Source organism: Triturus cristatus, chromosome 9, assembly GCF_964204655.1.
Source record: "Triturus cristatus chromosome 9, aTriCri1.1, whole genome shotgun sequence".
Taxonomy (NCBI): Eukaryota; Metazoa; Chordata; class Amphibia; order Caudata; family Salamandridae; genus Triturus; species Triturus cristatus.
In genome coordinates this window covers 818,899,305-818,921,726 of record NC_140592.1, presented here as the reverse complement: position 1 = coordinate 818,921,726, position 22,422 = coordinate 818,899,305, and the positions used below count along the sequence as shown (strand labels likewise).

The window sequence follows — 22,422 nt, the reverse complement described above, 5'->3', positions numbered from 1 at the left end:
ACTGCTTAATTGCGCACAGTGCTTAATTTGTGCCGGTGCTTTCCGGTGCTTAGCACCAGCACTTACTTGTCAGGGCCGGGTCTACACGCGGCGGCGTCTGCACGTCACATATAGCATTGATTAGCAGTCTCGGCATAACTGCTTTATTGCGCAGAGTCCAGAGTGCTGTCCTTGTCTTCTGACTGAGTCCCGGTGAAGAGTGTTGTGGCTGATAAAGCTGCGTAAGCCAAGATTTATACTATATGATGGGGGCTGCGAGCCTTGGTTCAGTGTTGCTGGGAGTCGGGACACTGATTGGGCTGGAATCTGAATGGATTTGGGTCTGCGGGGCTGTGTGCAGCAAGCAGCATGCGTAGATTGTTTTTCAGATCACCACGTGACGCCACGGCGCACCCGCGCAGCCGCCCCAAGCCATGAGTCATCAACGTTCAAGTTAGTGAGCCCGACGACATTGAGGAGTAGTAGCACCAACCCTGCTATACCATATCCAGTTAATAAGGCAGCGCTCTGGCCCACCGTCACGAGTAAACCGTAAGTATTACATTGCCATACCAACGCTGCTTTTTTGTTGTTGTTTTGAGCGTGGTGGCATGACGCAGGTCACACCAGCGGCGGCTACAGAAGATTCCATGATGCACTGCCTGCCCTGGCCTAGTAGCGGCCCGGGGCCCGCCGCCCACAGCCATATACATTATAATTTATTTCAGGATAGGGCCGGGTTTAAGTTAAAGGCCCTTCCCTAAAGTATCCTCCCCTAAACAGTTTACTCGTTAAGAGTGGTGGCTAAATGCAGTGTTAAAAGCAGGGTGTTGTGTAGGGGCTGTGTTGGGCGGCAGGCGTGCACAGATTGTTTTCAGATTGCCATGCGGCCAGGCCCCGGCACACACGCACTCCAGGAGTCCTCTCATCAGCATTCAAGTCAGTCGATGCCGACGGGCAGGCAGCAGCAACAGGCCTGCTATATCTGTCCGCCAGTTAATAAAGGCAAAAGACTGTTAGCCCCAGTTCCCAGGGGACACCCTTAAAGAGAGGCCCTGGACCCGCAGCTCCAGCTAGAAGTGAGCTGGCACCTGGCAACGTTCAGGGTATGCCTTGCCCGACACTCGGCTCCTCCAATAAGTTTTGTTATTAAGACAAGAGGGTTTTTATTTATCAGATCTTTTGCAGGCTTCATTTAATTTAATGTTATGGTGGATTATTGAATTGGTATTTGAACAGCGCATATCTGCAGTCCCAGGTATTGACTGGGCAGGTGGCGCTAAAATTGGTCCCCCCCTTATCTTCAGTCGCCTTTGCTTCAGCGTCCTTTCACTTTGTAAATAAAATGCACTGCTTTTTTTTAATGTACAGAGCTAATTTTATTGTATTTGTAATATGCTAACTAAGCTAACTTGCCATTTCGAGCGAGTTTTACGTTGAAATATTCCTTCAAGGATCTCATTCTACTCAATGTCTTAATTGTGATTCTGGTGCAAATTCTTCTGTCCACCTGGGTCGGTATTCTTATGCAGGTGCAAATTGCCCACTCAAATGCCCACCCATATTGAAATTACAGAATGTTTTCAGGACTGTTAGATACTGCCTATTGGTGTAACGTTAATAATTTTACGTGCTACTGTTAAATGGTATGATAGAACTTCCATTGTCAGATCCAGTGCTTGCTTGGAGGCTAGTTCATAAGCAGAGGTGTCGCAAATTTATGAATTAAAAAAGCACGCTGTTTATCTAGTTAGATGGAATTTCCAGAATGACAGAGAAGAGCTTAAAGGTGTATGTTTAACTGGCAAAAAAAAAAACCTGCCCATTGCGACAGGCTATTCAAATGATAGACCCTTTCAGTTGTATCTGCATCCATTTGATTGCTGCTAGGTAGAATTATTTTATCACCTGTAGGGGATGGCATGGGCTTTCAGGTAAGGTTGTCCGATGATTCTACGTCATCAAGGACGCAGTGCTCTACTTCTGGGATTTTCTTTTCCAACATTGTTTTCCTGTTTATTAATCCAGTTTACTCAACCGAATTGAACTATGACTATAATTCTGAGAAGGCAAAAAAAATCCAGGACTAGTTCACTATCTTTGGTGACGTTAAGTCATCTGGCAACCTTGTGTTTTCTGTGTTTTATATGTCCTTCTCTCAAAGACACTGTCAAGACAGAATATACGTCACTCCTGCTTTATTTCACTAATGAAATTACCTGTTGAGCAGCTACAAAATGGTTCTTTCTGTGCCCCTTAGGCCTATGGGCTTTTAGATTTCTTTCCATGCCGTGACCAGTGGAAAAGCAAGCCTTCTATTGTTGTAAACCAGCTGATACTAGCGGACGCGTATAGCTCACTTCCAAAATCGAGTGATACAAATTCCAAAGGTGTAGCTTGAATTCCACTACTGAGGCCTTTTCATTGGTCATTGGGTTCCTTGGCCCTCTTTTAGAAGTATTACTACTCATTCATACAGTTTTCCAAGCTTTTTAATGCTGGTTTAATGCATCAATTCATAGACATTCTGCAAGTAGAGACCATCAGCAAAAGCGTGTTGCTAACATGCAAATGAATGCAAAAAACATACTATAAATTGTTCCTAATTTTTGCACTGAAACTGTTTTTTTGCTCTGTGATTTTGCCCTTATTGGCCCAAAAAAGGTATCGGAGCCTAGAATATCGATGTCCCAAAGACATTTCATGACAGGGACTAGTGTGCAGCTGCCTTGAACCTCTATGTCTAGTTTAGTAGGTCAGACCGAAGCAGCCCCTAATTCTAAAGTGACATTGGTTCTTTGATTGGTTGGCATAGCAAGGGTGCCAATAGTCCTAATGCAAGGAAATAAATTGGGCCCTCATGTCCTGGTTTTGTAGTAAAATACAGCCATTGGAATGAAGTGGGCCTTTCATACGCCTGGGCCCAGGTGTCACTGCATCTACTGGCGCTTCAACACCCATCAGTGGTAAGAAGCGCTATATAAATGCAAACCTTTTTCCATCCCTCCACTACCCTTCTCAATCCAAATAACAGACTAACCTATCCACCACTCACATTTCTTTCATATGTGCCCAGTATTACAATGTGGGACAGAAAGAGGACATTAGTGTGAAAGAGATTTATTTGTAATTATCAGACAGTAGCTGAGAATGGCATTGGACTTGCAAGTGTGTGCATGAGCATTAGTGTAGCTTGTTCAGTAAGATTGAGGAGGTGAGCTTCAAATTTCTTGACAATCACGCTGGCATATCTTGTTAAATTACATAATATGGACAAGGTGGCAGATCGCATGGGAGAGGATTAAAAGGCGATGATTAAAATGCAGTGAAAAGGGAGAGGAATGCGGATTAATAGGAGTACTAAGAGAGAAACACAATATTTTGTAAATTAATTTTTTTTAGGGCTTTCAAAACAGATGAGAGAGAGAGTGTGTATGGTTTTGTCAGTGCATGCATGCAAAAATCCCAGGTGAAATCTGAATGCTCCCTTGCTGAAATTCCGATCGAGTATTACATCTAACTTTTAGCAGTGCCAGGTGAGGATGTGGGTGGAGCCAATAGAATAAGTGGGTGGAGCCAGTGGAGGGAGTGGGTGGAGCCGGGAATACGTAGGTGTGTGACCTCCAACAAACATTTGAGCACCTGCACTTCATATTTTACAAATTAAGCACTGAGTATATTTAGTGACATTCTAGGTGTGCCATAACTGGGCTTGTTTTGTAAAGGGCTTTTTAAAGAAATCAGGACAACACATTCTGCCAAAATCCTTTGGGCACAAACACAATTCTAAATCCCTGCAGAAATGAGTCAGTAACTTGCTTTTAAAGAGAGGACATTCATCAAATTCCTCAGCCTTGTTTGAAACAGTAGTAGAGGAAACCCTTCTTACGTCTTAGGACTGACGTACTTGATGAAATCATTTTCCTTTCTTCTCACATGCTGGAGCAATCTAGAAGACTTTTTGCAAATAGCACTATTTCAACATAGGTTATTCTAAAACCACCACTTCCTAAAATGCCTTGGAGCTTCTTTAGAAGCCCCTTGCGCCACTTGTGTGTCACTTTTTCCCATGTTGAATGTGACGCACCGATGGCGCAAGGGGCTTGTAAATAAGCCCTCGTGTTATTTGCAAGACTGCAGTCAAACGGTGCTGTCTGTACAGCATCAGATACAAAATGTGGCAATTCAGAAGGTATACCCATCCAGTATGCACAACTATCCCACAGACAATAATAAAATTCAATACATAGCACGATAGAAGTGTAAGCGCTCGCCACACACCTGCATAAATCGTTATGCATGCTGTGCTATTTCTTCAACAAAATTGGGAGGGGACTTATTTACAAGCCCCTTGCGCCACCGGTGCGTCACTTTTAATATGGGAAAAAGAGATGTATGGGAGGAGCAAGGGGCTTGTAAATAAACCCCATGATTTTCACTATGAGCTCTCTTTGAACTTTTGCACACCACTTCAGTAACACGTCCCTCCAAGATGTCTTTCAGGAACACGGAAGTGTGGGAAAATAATGATCTGCCCAAAAATAAGGGGTGTATCTCAGAATTCAGGGATTGTTATGATGCATAAAACAAAAAGAAGAAAATGCCACACATAATGACTTGGGACCAAAATTATTGGGACTGGTCCATATATATTCAAAGAATAGAACATCTAGCCTGAATGAACATTAGTCCAAATAATAAGTTGTTTGTAGAAACGAAAACAAAGAGTTACAATTGTGCAAACAATCGTGGGATCGTCACAAAACCTAATAACGTTAAGTGTGGATGTCTCACAATATTGTATATGAGAGGAAATAAAGAACCCCTAAGTAAGCAATTTAAGAATGTCTGTAGAATAGGGAGTGTCCAAATTAGAAATGGTATGGTTGGTTCCATGGTGAATTTTCTGAATATGCACCTACATACATACAACAAAACAAATGTATATATTAGATTGTTATCTTGAAAATCTTGTTGTGTATTGCTCTCCTGAACCTTTATCGTGGATCCATGGACATGTTGCCCTATACAGACTGACATTATTTACCTGTAGGAGGGAAGGGTGGTCGCTGCGTGTAAAAGTTAGCAGTCAAAACCAAAAAAAAAACAAAAACTGGTTAATCTCTTCAACAAAACACAGACAGGATTCCAAACAAATCTCTGATAATATGGCACAACAGGAAAGCTCTACGCGACAAGAATGTGTGAGATTACCAGCAGAAGGCTGCACGAAAGCTCCAACAGAGGTGAATCCTAGAAAAGGCATTGGACGTGCAAGGAACAAATGAGCCGGTTGCCTGTTAAAAAGGAATAAACTTTGAGGTCCATTCAATGACCAGACGAGCTATGGGAGCCAGATATGTATTTGGGTAATCTTAGCAGTGGCCATGTCAGTTGCATATAATGCTCTTATATCTTTGTAACTGTACCTGGAAACAAGCGCACTTTACTATTTTTGTTGCGGCGCCATCTTAGCACTTCTTTGTCTCACTAAAGAATTAGAGGTGTAATATTTGGCCCGAGGGTAGCTTTAGAGCACTGGGCTGAGAAATTGTGTTGGTGTTACCATAGTGAGAAAAGCATGCCCATCACACTCTACATTGTTGCTCGACAATCAAGAAAAAAAATCTTGACACATCCAACCTGGCACACTACAGACCAATACCTAATAGCCCGTTTCTAGGTAAAATATTTGAAAGAACAGTTTTTACTCAACTTTCTAAGTTTAATGAGGAAAATGAACTGCTGTCAGACTAACAAAGGGAATCCATATTAAGTGGAGGCACAGAGTAAGCACTCATACCAATATGAGATTATCTAAAACTCAAAGTGTATTAATAATAATGGGGTTGCCCTGAGTACCACAGAACCTGGGTATATAATATTATAGAGCTACGGTGAGTTCTGATTGGAAACACAATTGCTTTGTGTGTTGATGGTGTTTGAGTAGTACACCTATGTATATGGATCAATAAATGATCAACAAGAGTTTACAAGTCTGGGCTCGTGTCAATCAACATCGGGCCTGCTCAAAATACATTGATGAATTAAACACAACACACTAAAGACTGTAATCAATTGGTATATTCTCAGTCATACATCGAAGTTATACAAGTATTTTACACAAATGGCTATTACACACATAATATACAAACAGAAAAAGTGTGACGTAGTGACAAGGTGACACAATGTAGACAGATAAGTCAGATAATACAGAATCCTAAATGGCCTAGAAGTAAAGTAGCACATTGTAGTAGGGACATGGCCCTACTTCAATGAACAAATGTCTGTTTTCACACTTCTAAACAGCTCAACACATAAGTTGGATGTATGACTAAGAATATACCGCGTGATTACAGTCTTTGATGTGTTGTGTTTGATTCATCAATAGATTTTGAGCATGCCTGATGGTGATTGTGACAAGCCCAGAATTTTAAACTCTTGTTGATCATTTATTGGTGTATTACTCAATCACCAGTAACATGCAAAGGAGTTTTGTCTCCCAACAGAACTCACTATAGTTCTTTAACATTAAAACTCAAAGTGGGCAAGAACAGAGTGGCTGCCCAATTGCTCCTCGACCTATGAGCAGCATTTCACACTGCCCACCACCACATCCTACTACAAAGACTTTATCATCTTGGAATATATGAAAGTGCTTTAAAATAGAGTGCTTCATACCTCAAAGAGAGACACAGGTTGGTGTACCTACCACCTTTCACATCTGCTCTCACACCTAACATATCTAATCTATATTTCACCATCTACCTCACTTTTGACCAGATATGATGAGATTGACCACCCTTACCTATTACAACTATACATATGATATGTAGAACATTCTAAAAAATGGATGTCTAAGAAGACCTCTACAAGTCAGTGCTTGATGACTGCTTCTGTGACTTAAATGCATAGTTTATTAGCAGCCACAGCTCAACACTGCAAAGACATAGATCATCAGTCATGGGCAATGGTCCTAACACCTCTTTACAGCCAGGTGGCCCAAGTAATTTGATGCCTCTTCGACTACATCAAGATAGATAAGACACCAAGAGGGAACCATGGATTAAAATCTATCCTTGATACCACATTTCAACAAGATCACGATGAGGACATTCTCTACAATGAGAACACTGTGACACATCTACCCAAAACTTGGATACCACCAAAAAATACAATATGTCCTCATACTTGTAGTTTCCAAGTTTGACTGTGCCAACAGCCCTTAGTTTAATTGTATGCAAACTACAACTAATCTATAATGATACTGCAAGACTCCTTCTCCGCCTCCACCCCAGACAACCCATGTTACCAGTCTTGCAAGTGCTCCACTTGTTGCCTGTAGCTAGACAAGAAATGTTCAGGGCACTCTCCATCACCTGTATAGCTTCCCAAGGAAAAAGGCTCGCTATACCTACAAATTAAATTTGAGTAACGTAAACAAAATGATACCATGCAAGAGACTTGCTCTATAGATCAGCATACTGCCTTACTATAAGAAATCCATAGGAGAGTACTGTTTTCTCAGTACAAGCTGCAAAGCTCTAGAACTTGCTACCAGCCAAGATTTGAAGCATCCAAAAGCATTTAGAGTCCTCAAGATAGGTGAAAACATGGTGGTGTCCAGGTTAGCTATACCATTCTATAACCCTGAGATAGAACCCAGAACAATCATCTCTCCTTTGGGTAAAGTCTACAGTTCACAAATATGGAACAACCGGACCAACACACAACTCTCTATGTCCAAGTAAGTTATGAAGGACTGATCTGTGTCTAAGCCGTGTTTATATAGTCATTTACATTTATGCATACCCCCTACCAGTCCTCACTAATATTAATACAAATAAATACTAACACCAAAACAATCAGCGGTTTAGCAGCTGATTGTAGTTCAAAAAGGCTGCATAATAATACCATTATACTGCTTGGCACTCTTACACTAAAGTAAGACGGAACCTCCACATATCACGTCCAACACACAGTACTGTACCAGTCCACATCAATAAACCACCCATCATCCACTAAACAGAAATAGAATAACTGAAGAGATTTGTCACATACTGCTGGCCATAAGGGGACTCTAACTCAATCCACCACTACAGGTCTCAACTAAAAACATACTATGATTGTTTCTTGACTTCTCAAAATGACAGTCATATAAAGGGTGATTGCAAGAATGTCCATCCCAGCAGATCTCCTGACCATCTCTCCCTCTGACTATGCCTGCTCAGGACCATAAACAAAAATCTGAGCAATGACTTCTTGATGGTCTGGGATCACAATAATTAACATAAAGGGACATGCAGAGCGAGCTGAGCAAAACTGCCAGCTTATTGAAAAACAAAAACTGAGTAGCTATATCCCACTCTTCTACATCCATCATATTTCTGAATGCCGAGCCCGTAACACAATAACTGTGCTTCCATGATCATAATTTGGAAACACTTCCCACATGGGATCAAACAAAGACAACACCCTTGCCCCTATGTAGACAAGACCGCCACATAGCAGTGTCAAGTGCTATATAAATGTGTCAATACAATGTGTGTTTGGAAACAGGATGATCCCTCTCGCTGAGTTTTTCTGCATAATCAGGTTATATAATCACAGTTTGTCAATTTCTCTTCTAAGAGGTTCAGACGAGTTGCACGGTTCACAAAGATAAACTTAGACGTTTGGTCTAAACTTAGACCAAACGTCTAAGCTTATGACTTTGGGAATTCACAAAGGGCATTTACGAGTACTATCCTTATGTCCGCGCTCAGGGTGGAGATCCCAAAGTCATAAACGCAGACGTTTGGCCTAAGTTTAGACCAAATGTCTAAGTTTACCTTAGTGAATCGGCCCAGGGTGTTCTACTTAGACACAGTGTCTCTAAAAGTGTACTAAGTATAAAAGGAGGAAAGACAGGAACGCCCCTTGTGAGAGGGGTAGATAAATGGCCTAAATTTGGTTAAATAAGTGCGACTGGTTTACCTCTGAACTGGAAAATAGCTGGGCTCAAGCCTCTTCACTGGAGACCACAGTGATTTTGAGCTTTATAAAAGTTGTGTTTATGAAAGTTGCACACCACTCAGGCATCAAAAGAGGAAGGCAAGAGTTTGCAAAAGGACATCTGGTATCTGTATATTTGCCAGAACTCTTTCAAAACAGCTTTAAAGGTTCACTGACTTTCTTCAGAATAAAGGCAAGGTGCCAATATGATGTAACATTTTAGAAACTTTTCAAAGAACATTTACATGTTACAGTTTCGTTTTATTTGCTGAAAAATTGTTGCCAACTGTTGTTCATTTAAATGACTGAAATTTGTGAATAGTTGAGAGATTGTATTTGTTAGCTTAAATTCGAGCAGATGTTCCGCCACAATCACATAAATGGCAAAATCCTTGAGCTGTGACCATATACCATAAATGTAAAAACCGCACGAAAATATTGCCTAATTCCCTAAGAAGGAAGCTTTGGCCCACGCAAGTCATTTTATTTTAGCAGATTCTATTTCTAAGGGCTCTCTACTATGAGACTTATTGAAATCTCTGTATTTCTTCGGTATAAATCCGAAGCTCTTTAATTCAGCAGCGAGCAGACTCCAGTTTTCGGTACTATGAGGTACTGTGATGTGAAATGTTTTAAAGGGACTTAAATAAGGGGTTCTATTCAACACTCAGCAAAAAATCAAGGACACAAAATTCCCTAATAAATAGTTAAATGTAAACATTTTCAGTGGTACAGAAAACATACTTATCCACTAATTAATGACAACAGCTTATCTATAAAATGTCTTCAACAATAGTAGCGATAAGGAGAAATATAACCCTACAAATGAAAATTCAGGAAAACATTTTACTTTTATTTAATATAGGGTAGATATTATATTTAAACAAAGATTTCACTGCAGTACTGAATAAAGTATGTTTATGTGTAAACGTAGGGGTAGAAAACGCTTTGGTGTCTTGAGAAAATGGCAGACGTGTCTACTGCAAACATAATAAAAATAATAATAAATATGATAATAAAACATTTGGAATTCAAGAACATTGAACGAAAAGAAATCTCAAACGTGGTCCATGGTACGTCGAAAATGGCAAGCTGATTAGGGTGATTCATTGTTTACTTTTCTATTCTTATAACTGCATCTTCTGCATCTTCCATGATGCGAGAAAATGTTTAACATAAATTTCACAGATGCGGTAAACATTAACATCTGGACCGAAGTTTGTCTGGAGAACTCACATTGCGGTCTAACTGCAAAAATAACTAAGCCAAACGTATAACTTGGCCTTCAAGGGGTATCTATTTGTTCATCTGTCTGTGATGGGCTAAATGTACCTGACTGCCTTATGAAACACTAAAAGAATTCAGTAATTTCTTAAAGAGGATTCAAGCAAACAGTATCTGAATATCAGGGCTTTAAGTGTGGGCGGGGGAATCCAGGACTAAGACTAAAGCAGCAATTAAAAACTGAGGGGCAGATTTACAAGCCCCTTGCGCCTCATTTAGGCCGCCGTTGCATCACTTTTATGACGCAGCGTGACGCATCTGGGAGATGCGTCACGTTGTAAAGCCCTGCGCCACATGTAGGCGTTCTTGCGCAGGAGGGGGCGTTCCGGCGCAGGAACGCCTTGTAAAAGTGGTTGAGTGAAATCTACCAGATTTCACTCAGTCACTTTTAGGCCCATGCTGCGTCAAAACCCTGCGCCTGCCTGAAGCAGGCGTAAGGATTGACGCAGCATTAACAAGATGGGGCCCCCCAGAGCATTGCTGGAGCTGCGTCGTACTTGCAACGCAACTCCAGCAATGCGCCACTTTTACGGCACAGATGCGTCACGCATCTGTGCCGTTTTTGCCCCATGGTGTGCCGCATTGTAAATGCGGCGGATCCATGGTTTCGGAGCTGTGGCGCACAATAACTGGCGCATCCCTGCTGATATGCAGGGATGCGCCAGTTATTGTAAATATGCCCCTGACTTTGTAAAGGATCCCTATGGTGCTCTGTACTCAAGGACCTATCGTACAAGCAGAAACACCGATCTATGTCTCTGGGGCACACATAGAAAGAGGGAAAAGCCGCTTGTGATTGTATTTGTGGAGGAAGGTTTCCCTTCCTAAACAAAAATAATCATCCCCGCAACAAAGGCTCCCTTGTACCATGCAAAGGTGCCTGCGTTGGCGCACAGCAGCCCATTGTGCGCTGGGGAAAAGGACAGGAATGCGCCATATCTGATAGATACGGCATATTGCTGCCCTTTTCTTTCGCTGTAGGGCAGCGCAGCAGCAAGGCCTGTGGCACTGCCCTATGCAATAAACCCATAAATGAGGCCCTCAGAGAGAAACACCCAAATATTCATACCAGTCTGGCTTAAAAAGAGTCAAGCATGTGTTTTTAGTTGTTGTGAGCCACACCCTTAATTACATAGGCCAGGACTCTTGGAAAGGACCTCCAGTTACGCTTCCTTGGTCACTACCTTTTACAGACCCCCCCCCCCCCTTTCATCCCAATCTAAAGCACTGCTGAATATAGAGTCAAGTACAAGTTGTCCAAAATTAATGGCTTTCTTTTTAAAACGTGTAATCCACTAGGAATATTTCTTATATGACCATCGTAAAACTGCTGTTCATTTAACAAATGTGAAATCCTTGGTCTCTGGCCCAGAGCTGGCCACTTTGATTAAAAAGCAGCAGACTGTCGTTTAGAGATCTCATTAACTTCAGTGTGGGTCCAGAGTGAGCGACCATACACGCTCGCACTGCTGAAAATAAAATGAGTTCTGTAATCCAGAGTTGGATTAGGATCGAAAATAGGCGCAGGCACCCTAAAAAAAAAGTGGCCCACGTATGCGGGTTGCCTTTCCGCAAAGCACTGCTTCGGCATAGTTTTATGAAAAGAAGGGGGGCGGGGGTCTCTGACAGGGGTATATTTTCTTAACTTCACTTAGATCAAAGAAAATGCCTGGATTAGTTCCCACTGGTGAACCACACATGAGTCAAGTGAGACGACTTCAGCTCAGGCCCCCTGCGGCCGCTCAATCTGCATATATTAAAGGGCCGGCCCCGCGGGAGAAAGGGAGTGACGCCTCCGCCCCGTGGGTGAAACGCAGGTAACAGAGGCCCATCTGCCCCCAGAAAGGCCACTCAGGCCCCCACTGGCCGCCCGCGGCATCCTAACAGCACAGACACCGCCCAAATCGGCCCCTAGGCTGCCCACAAAAGGGCTCACAGCTCGAACTCGGATCCCGGCCCCTCGGCCACTGCCGGAGTGCCCGCTTTACCAATCCCACCTGTGTAAATCTACTCTGTGCTGCGTGGTCGTCTCTTATGTTGTCACATGCCAAACCTAAAACAGATTAGGCATTTTATCTATTTTTTTTCTGTCATACTGCGTTATCTTTTTTCCAATTACGATCACCTTGATTTCTCACACACATAATGAGTGCGGGGTTTCCGATGGGAAACCCGCGCCTCTTTTGGTGTGTTAACGACAGGTTATGTGGGCGGTATGTGCCAGTCAAAGCCGGAAGTATGGGACCATCCCTTACCAGTATACCCTTCACCGCTAACGTTTGATTTCAGACAGTTAGTGGGTGTGCAGGAACCCCTCATACTACAACCACCGCGAGGAGAAAATAAATGCACGCGAGAAGCAATGATGATACCGAAAAGGTGAATGAAAACGTGAAACACGTCACACGCATGTACCACTCTGAGGCTGAACCGGTAACCCAGGGTTGACCCATAAACCAAGAGATTTGTGGCAATTTACCAAGTGGCACGCATACTCACTCACTGACTCAATCTTCTTCACAGACTCATTCATTTACTTGGCTAGGTAGTCCAGGCACTCTCTTACCCACTCAGCTCAAATACATACTCAAGTCACGAACCTTCACCGAACTCGCTCACTCTCATTTCTGTAGAACAGGAAACACCAACATGGTTTTCCCGAGCACCATAGGAAAGTATGAAAGCAAAGACCTTGACTACCCTATTGTGGTTTGGTGCTGGCAGCACGTGGGTCGTCCGTTACAGCCCATGCACGGTACGAGCATGTCACACATGTGGGGACATTTTGTCTGGCTGAGACGTCACCCCCTGCATCTAGAACGCACAGTGGACTGCCCCGATACAATTCTGCACATACATGTTCTGAGCACGTCACACGTGTAGGGGGACCTTTCTAGCTGAGATGCTCTCGTACAGTTCACACCGATAACTACAACAGATACGCAGAAATGTAGCTCTCATATTAAAATATTTAACATGATAGCGATTAACTACCCCACACCACCAAATTACTGGGATGCTGTCAAGAGAACAAACTATTCACATTGTTGATTCCTCACGAAGAACATTCTTACTTATGATCTGCCTTTACATTTTCACTCACCCTTCTAATAATCTATACAAAGCGGCTTACACCAATACAATAGACTTTCCTTTACACCGTTTCCCACCTCGTTTTAACTCAATGGCTCATGTGTTACTTGCATGCCAGACCTCTGCTTGCCCTCATCAGGCTAAGAATTCAAGTCATGCAAATGAGGATTTTAGGCAGTTTATTCCTTTCCCATCCCATTAGTAAACCATGAAAAGGCATAGATAGTCAAAAAGTCACAGAAAAACACGAGGATAAATCAAGCTAGTGGAATTCTACAGTCGCTTGGTTTATTTGACATGTTTCAGCTGAGAAATTCTGTACCGAGGAAGGAAGCAGCCATATTTCTCCTCAAGCATGTGGTCGCCCACAATACAAATTAAACCCAAACAAAATACCGCTGTGTAAAAACGGGATAGTACAGTACCACCACGAGAGTAAAACGTACCTTTATTTTAGGAAAAAAGGGCTCAATTCCGTTTTGTAAGCACAGCCGTTTTCATTCCGTGCTCTCCACAGCGGCGTCCTGTTTGCTCGTGTGCGTGCGGTGCAAGAAACAACTGCAGGAAGTTGTAGCTGTAATCAAGCAACCCAGACTGCCAGGGGCGTAGCTATTAATAGTGTAGTAGGTGCAGCTGTACCGGGAGCTAGATCTGTGAGGGGTCCTCCGTACCCCCAAATAAGGCTTATTTCGTACCTGCCAACTCACACGGTGCCACCGTGTGACACATGATATAGGCTCCCAGCACACGTTTCGAGTGAGGAGCTGATATCACAGGGTGGCAGGGGAAACGATCCGAAAACCACTGTAATTAGTGGTTTTCAATCTCCTTTTCCGAGGATTTGACCTGCCGAATTCCATTAAGGGGCGTGAAAACGCCCCAGGACATAGCAGAAGTCTCAGCAAGCTTTTTTTGTTTGTTTGTTTTTTTGGGAGGAGGGGGCTTGGGGGCGGATGGGGTTCAAAAGTGCCTTCTTGGTGCTTCTCGGAACGAACTCTCCCCCCCCCCACCTGCCTGGCCACATCAAGGACCCTCCCCCTCCTCACACGGTGAGATTATACTTCAAATTGGCAGGTATGCATACCTTACTACAAAACTCTTGACATTGCAGCCTACTTCACACTTGCATTTAGGCCAGAGAAGCGCTTGCTATACCTCTGCACCCTAATGCAAATTTAGAGCGTCAAATCCTTTGAGGAACAACCAGCGATTAACATGAAACTATTTTGTTTCACCCGCTATTTTAGGTCAGACAGATGGCTGGAAAATCTATGCCCTGTGAATGGATGAATTTCTTTCCAGTGCATATTTATTGGCATCCATATATTTGTCTTTTCCATTTTTTTATTGGTGTTACATTTGAGGAGGAGGAACATTAGCACTGCTATTTCGCAAAACGCAAACTCTAGTGTGCCTGTGAAAATACATTTCTCCTAGTTATCTGTGAAGGAGGGTCCTGATTTTATTAAAGACACCAGGGGTGAATATTATACAATCTCTTTCCTGCTTAGTTTATACAGCACATTCAAAAAACCCTCTCCAATTCAAACAATTCCACCTTCTCAAGCAAGAATTATCACCAACAAAGAAAGACCCCCAGCCAATAAATACAGGTGTGGTTCCCAACAAACTTCATCTTGTCTTGGAGTGTTGAGATTGCAGACCATGGAGAAGTGTACATATAACAAATAACAACAAAAACCAAGCAGCAGCCAAAGCAATGCCTTATCCCCTTGACCAAAGTCCTCAGTTAAAAATTATTTCTTGCAGGAGGCATTCTACTTTACTACTCCAGTCAGATTGAGGGGCTTATTTATGAGCCCCTGCGTCACTTTTGCACCGCTGTTGGTCACTTTTTGTGACACAGCGGCAGTGTAAAATATGCACCACGTTGCGCCCTATTTACAAAGAGATGAATCTAGGCAGACGCGTCACTTTGTAAAGCCCTGCACCACATTATACCTGCATCAGGTGTAATATATGCCGGGTGGGCGTTCCCCTGCATCCAAGCCTTGTAGAAGTGGTGCATTGAAGTCGATAAGGTTTCAGAGCACCAATTCTAGGACACCATTGTGTCAAATCCTTACGCCTACAGCAGGTATAAGGGTGACACAGTGCTATATTCATAGCCCTCCCCCCTGCATTGCTGGAGTTGCGTCATGCTTCCAACACAACTCCAGCGATGCATCAGTTTTGCACTGACAGAAACGTCAGTAATACTGACATATCTGTCATTCGTAATGACATGATGCGTCATACAGTAAATATGATGTATCCATCATGTCGCAAGGAGGGCGCACTGAGAAGTGACGCATCGCTGTTTTGACGTAGCGATCTGTCACTTCTCATAAATAAGGCCCTGAGTTTTTAATCTGAGAGCTATTAATAACTTGCCACATAGGGTGTGAAATATTTACATACATTCTTGTGGGATAATATTCACCTCAAATAATCATCTTTAATAAAATGAGGACTCCTATTTACTAGACTGGATGCTCCAATTTGCAAGTTCAAAGCTATCGCATCACATCCATTACAGCATGCTGGACGGCTTTACAATAAAAATATTTAAATGTGGAAACCCTTGAGCAGTCTGCTGACCATAGAATTTCTTCCAGCCTGACACCAGTCCATAAGGTCTTTAAAGCCATAGCTCCTAACACTGTACACCAAAGCGACCTGTGTCTACACCTGCCAAAGCCATTACACCTTTCACCCATATACTCAGAGTGGCTGAGGACACCGGGGCAAAGGGTTTCCGCAGTGCTACAAATAACAGCGGGGATGTTGAGCTCCATCCCTCTATCACCAGCATATATTGTTGAAGTAAATGTTCCACATACAGTTTAGGTTGTAAGGGAAAAGGAGGAAACTCAGTAGCAGTAGAACATTTCTTGGTGCGCCATGTAATTGTAGTGTACCCCAATTACAGAAAAATACATAGCAGATGCATCCAAAACCCTAACAGACACCTTTCTAAAAGTAACCAAACAGAACAATGTTACCAGTTTGCTGACAGATACTTGAATGATAATCTGTTATTGTCTTCCCAGGACTGAAAAAGTTATAAAACCAAATTAACCTCCCCTAGTGTAGAATATCTAGGTTTAGGATGATTCTCATATCGAATCTCCTTCAACAATCTACGCACCATAGGGTGCTTGCCTATTGACTTACCATCAACTTTCTGGTTCCCTGCTGAAATTGCAGACCCGTAGGTATTAGCCGACATGTGAGATTTCTGATCCGCTGCCAAGGATGGCAAGAAGTTCAGAGCACTGAGGATCAATGTCCTTTTCCACACACCAGCTAAACCAGACATCCCATGCTGACTTGTAAGTTCTAGTTGTGCCTTTTACCCAAGATGCTCTGATATGTTTCAAAGCTGACTTTGAAAACTCCATTACTTCTGTAAATGATGTTCCAAGCCACGTGCACTAGCTAGCCATCCACAACTAAATGTGGTATTGCCTGCCAGGATTCCTCAGCAATCCTGGAAATACCGACAACATATATGGATCATCCATTGGCAATTCCAGAAGAGATGGAAACTGTATGAATTAGGCTATAAATTGAGAGGGAGGAGAGTCCCACTCTAAAAAAACCCACAGAATCTTTCTTTCTCCTTTTCTACCTTGCTCTGATTGGTGGGTTCTGTGCCAATCAGGAGCTGACTCTGGAGGAGCCTGTTAGAGCCCCATGGTATTTCATGGCGGGTGCCAAGCACCCTGCTCCTCTAGGCTCCCACAGGATAGTCTACTCGTCTCTAGAACTTCACACTCTCAAGCCATCTCTAGCATCTTGCAATGGGCATGACAACTTTCAAGAAGGACTTCCTTTTCTATGTAAGTTGTGTGGCTATGAGATCAGCTCTGTGGTACCACACTTTAATACACCCTGCTGGGCTATAGAGTACACATTTTCAATTTTGAACTCCTGTTCGTTGGTCACACATCACTCTGAGTTGTTTGACCTGATCCAAAATCAAAACCCAGGCATTATGTTCCTGGCGGAGACCTGGCTTACCCAGGACTCTGTGGCGGAACCAGCCCTGGCTCTTCCTCAGGGCTATTTTATGAAAAATTCCAATTGACATAGTTGAAGGGCAGGGGAATCGCGCTGATTTTTAAAGAGCAATACATTTGCAGGTTGTTACCAGGCAATATCTCGGATTGTGAAAGAACTCTCTTTAGTATAGAATTAAATTGCAACTTCACACTATCTGGGCTGTTAATTTACCACCCTCCTAGCTCATCCAATACGTTTCGGGAGGCACTGGTAAACCTGACTCTCTGACTATTAAGCCGGTCAATTTTAATATCATAGGCAACTTAAATCTTCATTTGGATGCCAGGCAGGATGGCAACATTGTTAACTTTTTAGATGACCTTGCTGCTTGTCTGCTCATGCAACATGTGGTTGACACCACTCATAAGGCTGGGAACCTCCTGGATCCAGTCTTTTCAAATCTTAATTATTTGAAAGTTTTTACCCCTCTTCCTATGATGTAGACGGATCATTTTTTGATCCCTATGACCATATGTCTAGTAGGTCAGAACCATTTATCTCGCTCAGTCTTAGTCTCAGACGTCCTTGGCATAAGCTTGAGCTCTGAAAATGTGAAGATTTTCTCCAGAAGCGATGCCCACTGCTAGAACCGAATGTGGGAGATGCTAACAGCAATGTCCAGGACTGGCTCTCCTCAGCGCTAGTCATTTATGTCCCAGTTAGACCGGTTCGGAGCGGGAAAAAGCAGGCAGCACCCTGGTTCATGGAATCTCTGATATTGGCAAAAAAGAACTGTAAGGTTCTGGAACACATTTGGAGGCAATCATATGACTGATCTAGAAAAATATTATATAGAGCTGCCATTAAATCATATCATAGATTTATTAAGAGATCCAATGCTGAATTCTTTGCCAACCGAATAAAGATTGGCATTAATCCTCTTAAGTAATCTTTTCTCTCCTTAACAGTCTAACTAAAGCGGTACTTACTTTGGAGCATATGGAAGTCTCTAATGATCATTGTGAGAAGCTGGTAAGGTATTTTTCTAACAATACATGTGTATTGACTGTGGTGGGGCGATCCACAGACACTGGACGCACGCATTCACAAATAAGTTTTGAAGTTTGGAGAAGTTCAAAGGGAAAGAGTGCAATCTCTTAAATATGTTTCTTGCTTCGCAATTCATCGCCTTCAAGAGTTTTGCACCCTATTGTTTCAAAGGACGGTTGAAAAATGAGAAATGAAATGAGTAATGAACTTGTCATTACGGAGACAGAAGATATGAAGTTAAGTCCTAGAACATTCTTGGACGCTCAATATGAACTGTTTAAGCTGATTTATATGGCAGTTATACACCAGGATTTTTTTCTCATGTTTCTTCAGTTTATTTGGCACTTGAAATTAGTTATTTATAATGCAGAGAATGCGCACGTATTTTTTAAGTGCACTATTTGGAGTTTATGACACACATTTAGATTAATAATTGGATTGGTATTGTAAATATACCTGTTGGAAAGGGGATGCTTGGGTATTTTAAATGAGCACATATTAGTTTATTATACACACATGCAAAAGATTTATGAGTTGAATAGAGAGGTGGATTATGGGAGTGTGAGTCTTTCGGCAGAGGTATGGAGGTGATTGGGAGGAGGAGCCGGGGAATTGGGTCACATGATGTCAGCCAGTAAAAAGGGAGAGGGAACACAGCTGATAGTTTGTATTAATGATTGGAAGAAGGGAGGAGCAGTGCGTTAACGGAGCCCAGAAAGAAGGGTTAGAGTCCTGAGCGTGAACATTATTTGAAAGGTAAAAATCTGGGATATGGAGAAGGAGGGTAGCTGAGGTGTCAGAGTGAAAGGGGAGGACTCGTGAATAGGAGAGGGTGACTGTTTTTCGCAAATCAGAAATTTGGGATATGGATGAGAAGGATAGTTAAGGTGGTTAGTACAACAAGGAGGACTCATGAGTAAGACAATGTGCTTTTTGGTGAAAAGGATGGCACGATGTTGAGCATGTTTTTAGAATATTGTGGGCAATCAGTTGTGGGTGGCACTGGGTGACATATTGGGTGATAATCAAAAATATTTGAATTATGTTTAATTAGAATATAAATTGGCTATTGAGTTTGCCGTATATAGCTGGTGTTTTTAACATCTAAACATTAATTACAAGTGTACTTAAACTGTTTATCATATTTATTTTAGTAACCCCTGACGAAGAGCCGAGAAGGCTTGAAATGCATTGGGTATTTATAAAGCGTGTCAACTTCATAATGTGATTGATGTGGACGTACCTCTGTATAAAGCCTGGATTGGCGTACAATTGGTATTTGAAGATGTTAATAAATACCACATATTCGATCATACTGTCTCCGTTGTGATGAAAAAACAAGAGTACATGGATTCAACATTGGACAACATAATAGTTATGATTATAACGAGATTACATTGGAGTACTTGGATTAATAACCCACACTGGTGGGGTTAATTCCCTCTTTACGCAGTGCGACAGTGGGAGCGCAAGAGGAGTGCTCATATCTTTTAATACATGTGTATTGACTGTGGTGGGGCGATCCACGGACACTGGACGCACGCATTCACAAATAAGTTTTGAAGTTTGGAGAAGTTCAAAGGGAAGGAGTGCAATCTCTTAAATATGTTTCTTGCTTAATTTTCTAAAAGTGGCATTTTCAAACACACAATTTAAAAATCAACTTTACTAAAAGATGTATTTTTAAATTCTGAGCTCAGGGAGCCCAAACTCCAAATCTCTATCTCTTCCTAATTGAAAGTTACACTTGTGAGATGGTTCAAGACAGCTCCAATGAAAACCTATGGTAGTGATAGGCCTAGCAAAAGTGAAAAACGAAATTGGCAGTTTTTCACTACCGGGACATGTAAAACACACCAGTACATGTCCTACCTTTCACATACACTGCACCCTGCACCCTGCCGATAATGGTACCTTGGGCCTACCTTAGGGGTGCCTTACATGTAGAAAAAGGGAAGGTAAAAGCTTGGCAAGTAGATGCACTTGCCAGGTCAACACAACAGTTTAACACTGCGCTTACGGATGCTGCAATGGCAGACCTGAGACAAGTTTACACCAACATTACTAAAAGATGTATTTTTAAATTCTGAGTTCGGGGAGCCCAAACTCCAAATCACTATCTCTTCCCAACTGAAAGTTACACTTTTAAGATGGCACATGTCAGCTCCAATGATAACCTATGGGAGAGTCAGGCCTTGCAATATTGAAAAACGAAATTGGCAGTATTTCACTATCAGGACATGTAAAACACACCAGCACATGTCCTACCTTTCACATACACTGCACCCTGCCGACGGTGGTACCTTGGGTCTACAGTAGGGGTGCCTTACATGTAGAAAAAGGGAAGGTTCGAGCCTGGCAAGTGGATGCACTTGCCAGGTCGACATGGCAGTTTGAAACTGAACTTACAGATGCTGCAATGGCAGGACTGAGACAAGTTTACAGGGGTACTCATGTGGGTGGCACAATCAGTGCAGCAGGCCCACTAGTAGCATTTGATTTACAGACCCTGGGCATACAGAGTGCACTTTACTAGGGACTTACCAGTAAATCAAAGCTGCCAATCATGGATCAGAATCACAGTTTACACAGGGAACACTTGCAATTTAGCACTGATCAGCAGTAGTAAAGTGCCCAGAGTACATAAACCAGCAAAAACAATGTCCAGCACACAGTAAAAAATACAGGGGCAGAGGCAAAAAGACAGGGGAAACCACACCAAGGATGCCAGGTCTAACTTGTCTTCTCTAGCTGAAAATTCCTTTGAGTTCTCATCACTAAGGCAGAAGAATCTGGACAGACCTTCAGCATTGGCGTGTTCGGTCCCAGGGCGGTGTTTCACTGTAAAGACCATTCCCTTTAGGGAGATGGACAATCTCAACAGTTTTGGGTTCTCATCCCTCATCTGGATCAACCATCTGAGGGGCCTGTGGTCTGCCTGATCCAAGAAGTGAGGCCCAAACAAGTAGGGTCTTAGATTCTTCAGTGCCCAGACCAAAGCACAATTTTCTCGCTCAATTGCGCTCCACCTCTGTTCGGTAGGAAGTATCCTCCAGCTAATGAAGGCTACAGGTTATTCTAGGCCCTCTTCATACAGCTGTGAGAGTACCACACCCACACCAAGCTCTGAGGCATCTGTCTGCACAACTAATTCTTGGGAGGAGTCTGGTGCCTTCAGCACGGGCGCCATGCACATGGCTGCATTCATGGCATCAAAAGCAGTCTGACAGGCATAAGTCCAGATTACTTTCCTTGCCTGCTTCCTGGAAGTCAGCTCAGTCAAGGGGGCAACAATGGTGCCATAGCCCTTGACAAATCATCTGTAATGACCGGTGAGACCTAAGAAGGCTCTCACCTCGGTCTGGGTCTTGGAGGGCTCCCAAGTCAGACGGTGTCAATCTTATGTTATTGGGGCCCACTTGGCTGCTTCCTACCTGGTTCCCTAAGTACACCACACACCCCTGCCCTATCTAGCACTTACTGCCTTCTTCAGAGCCTCCAACACTTCCCAGAGGTGGTGCAAGTGATCTTCCCAGCTGGAACTGAACACTGCAATGTCATCCAGGTAGGCAGCACTGAAACTGAATCCCTACAGCCCAGCCAACACCTGGTTGACCAACCTCTGAAATGTGGTAGGGGCGTTCTTCTACCCAAAGGGCATAACCCAGAACTGGTAGTGTCACTTTGGCATTGAGAACGCAGACCTCTCTTTGGCCCCATTGTTCAAGGCAATCTGCCAGTTCCCAGATGTTAAATCAAACGTACTGAGGAACTTGGCAGCTCCCAGCCAATCTATGAACTCATCAGCTCTGGGGTTGGGGCACGCGTCAGTCTTAGTGACGGCATTTGGCCCACGGTAGTCCACACAGAATTGCAGTACAGGTGTGGCACCAGATGCAGCAGCCTTTGGGACCAAGGCCACTGGACTGGCCGAAGGGCTGTTGGAGGACTCTATCACCCCTAATGCCAGCATCTTGGAAACGTCTTCCTTGATGCTGGCTTTGACCCTGTCAG

At 43.0% G+C, this 22,422-nt stretch overlaps 1 protein-coding gene across 2 annotated transcripts in view; it reads right to left on the bottom strand.

Annotated features, from left to right (window-relative positions):
* The window catches only part of GPR132 (G protein-coupled receptor 132), a 182,666-nt gene extending 168,742 nt beyond the window's left edge, over positions 1-13,924 (bottom strand). For both annotated transcript variants that reach the window (XM_085626228.1, XM_085626229.1), the window contains exon 1: positions 13,797-13,924. The gene's annotated coding sequence lies outside the window, so the exon portion shown is untranslated. The remainder of the gene's footprint in view (positions 1-13,796) is intronic.
* Between the last annotated feature and the right edge of the window lie 8,498 nt (positions 13,925-22,422).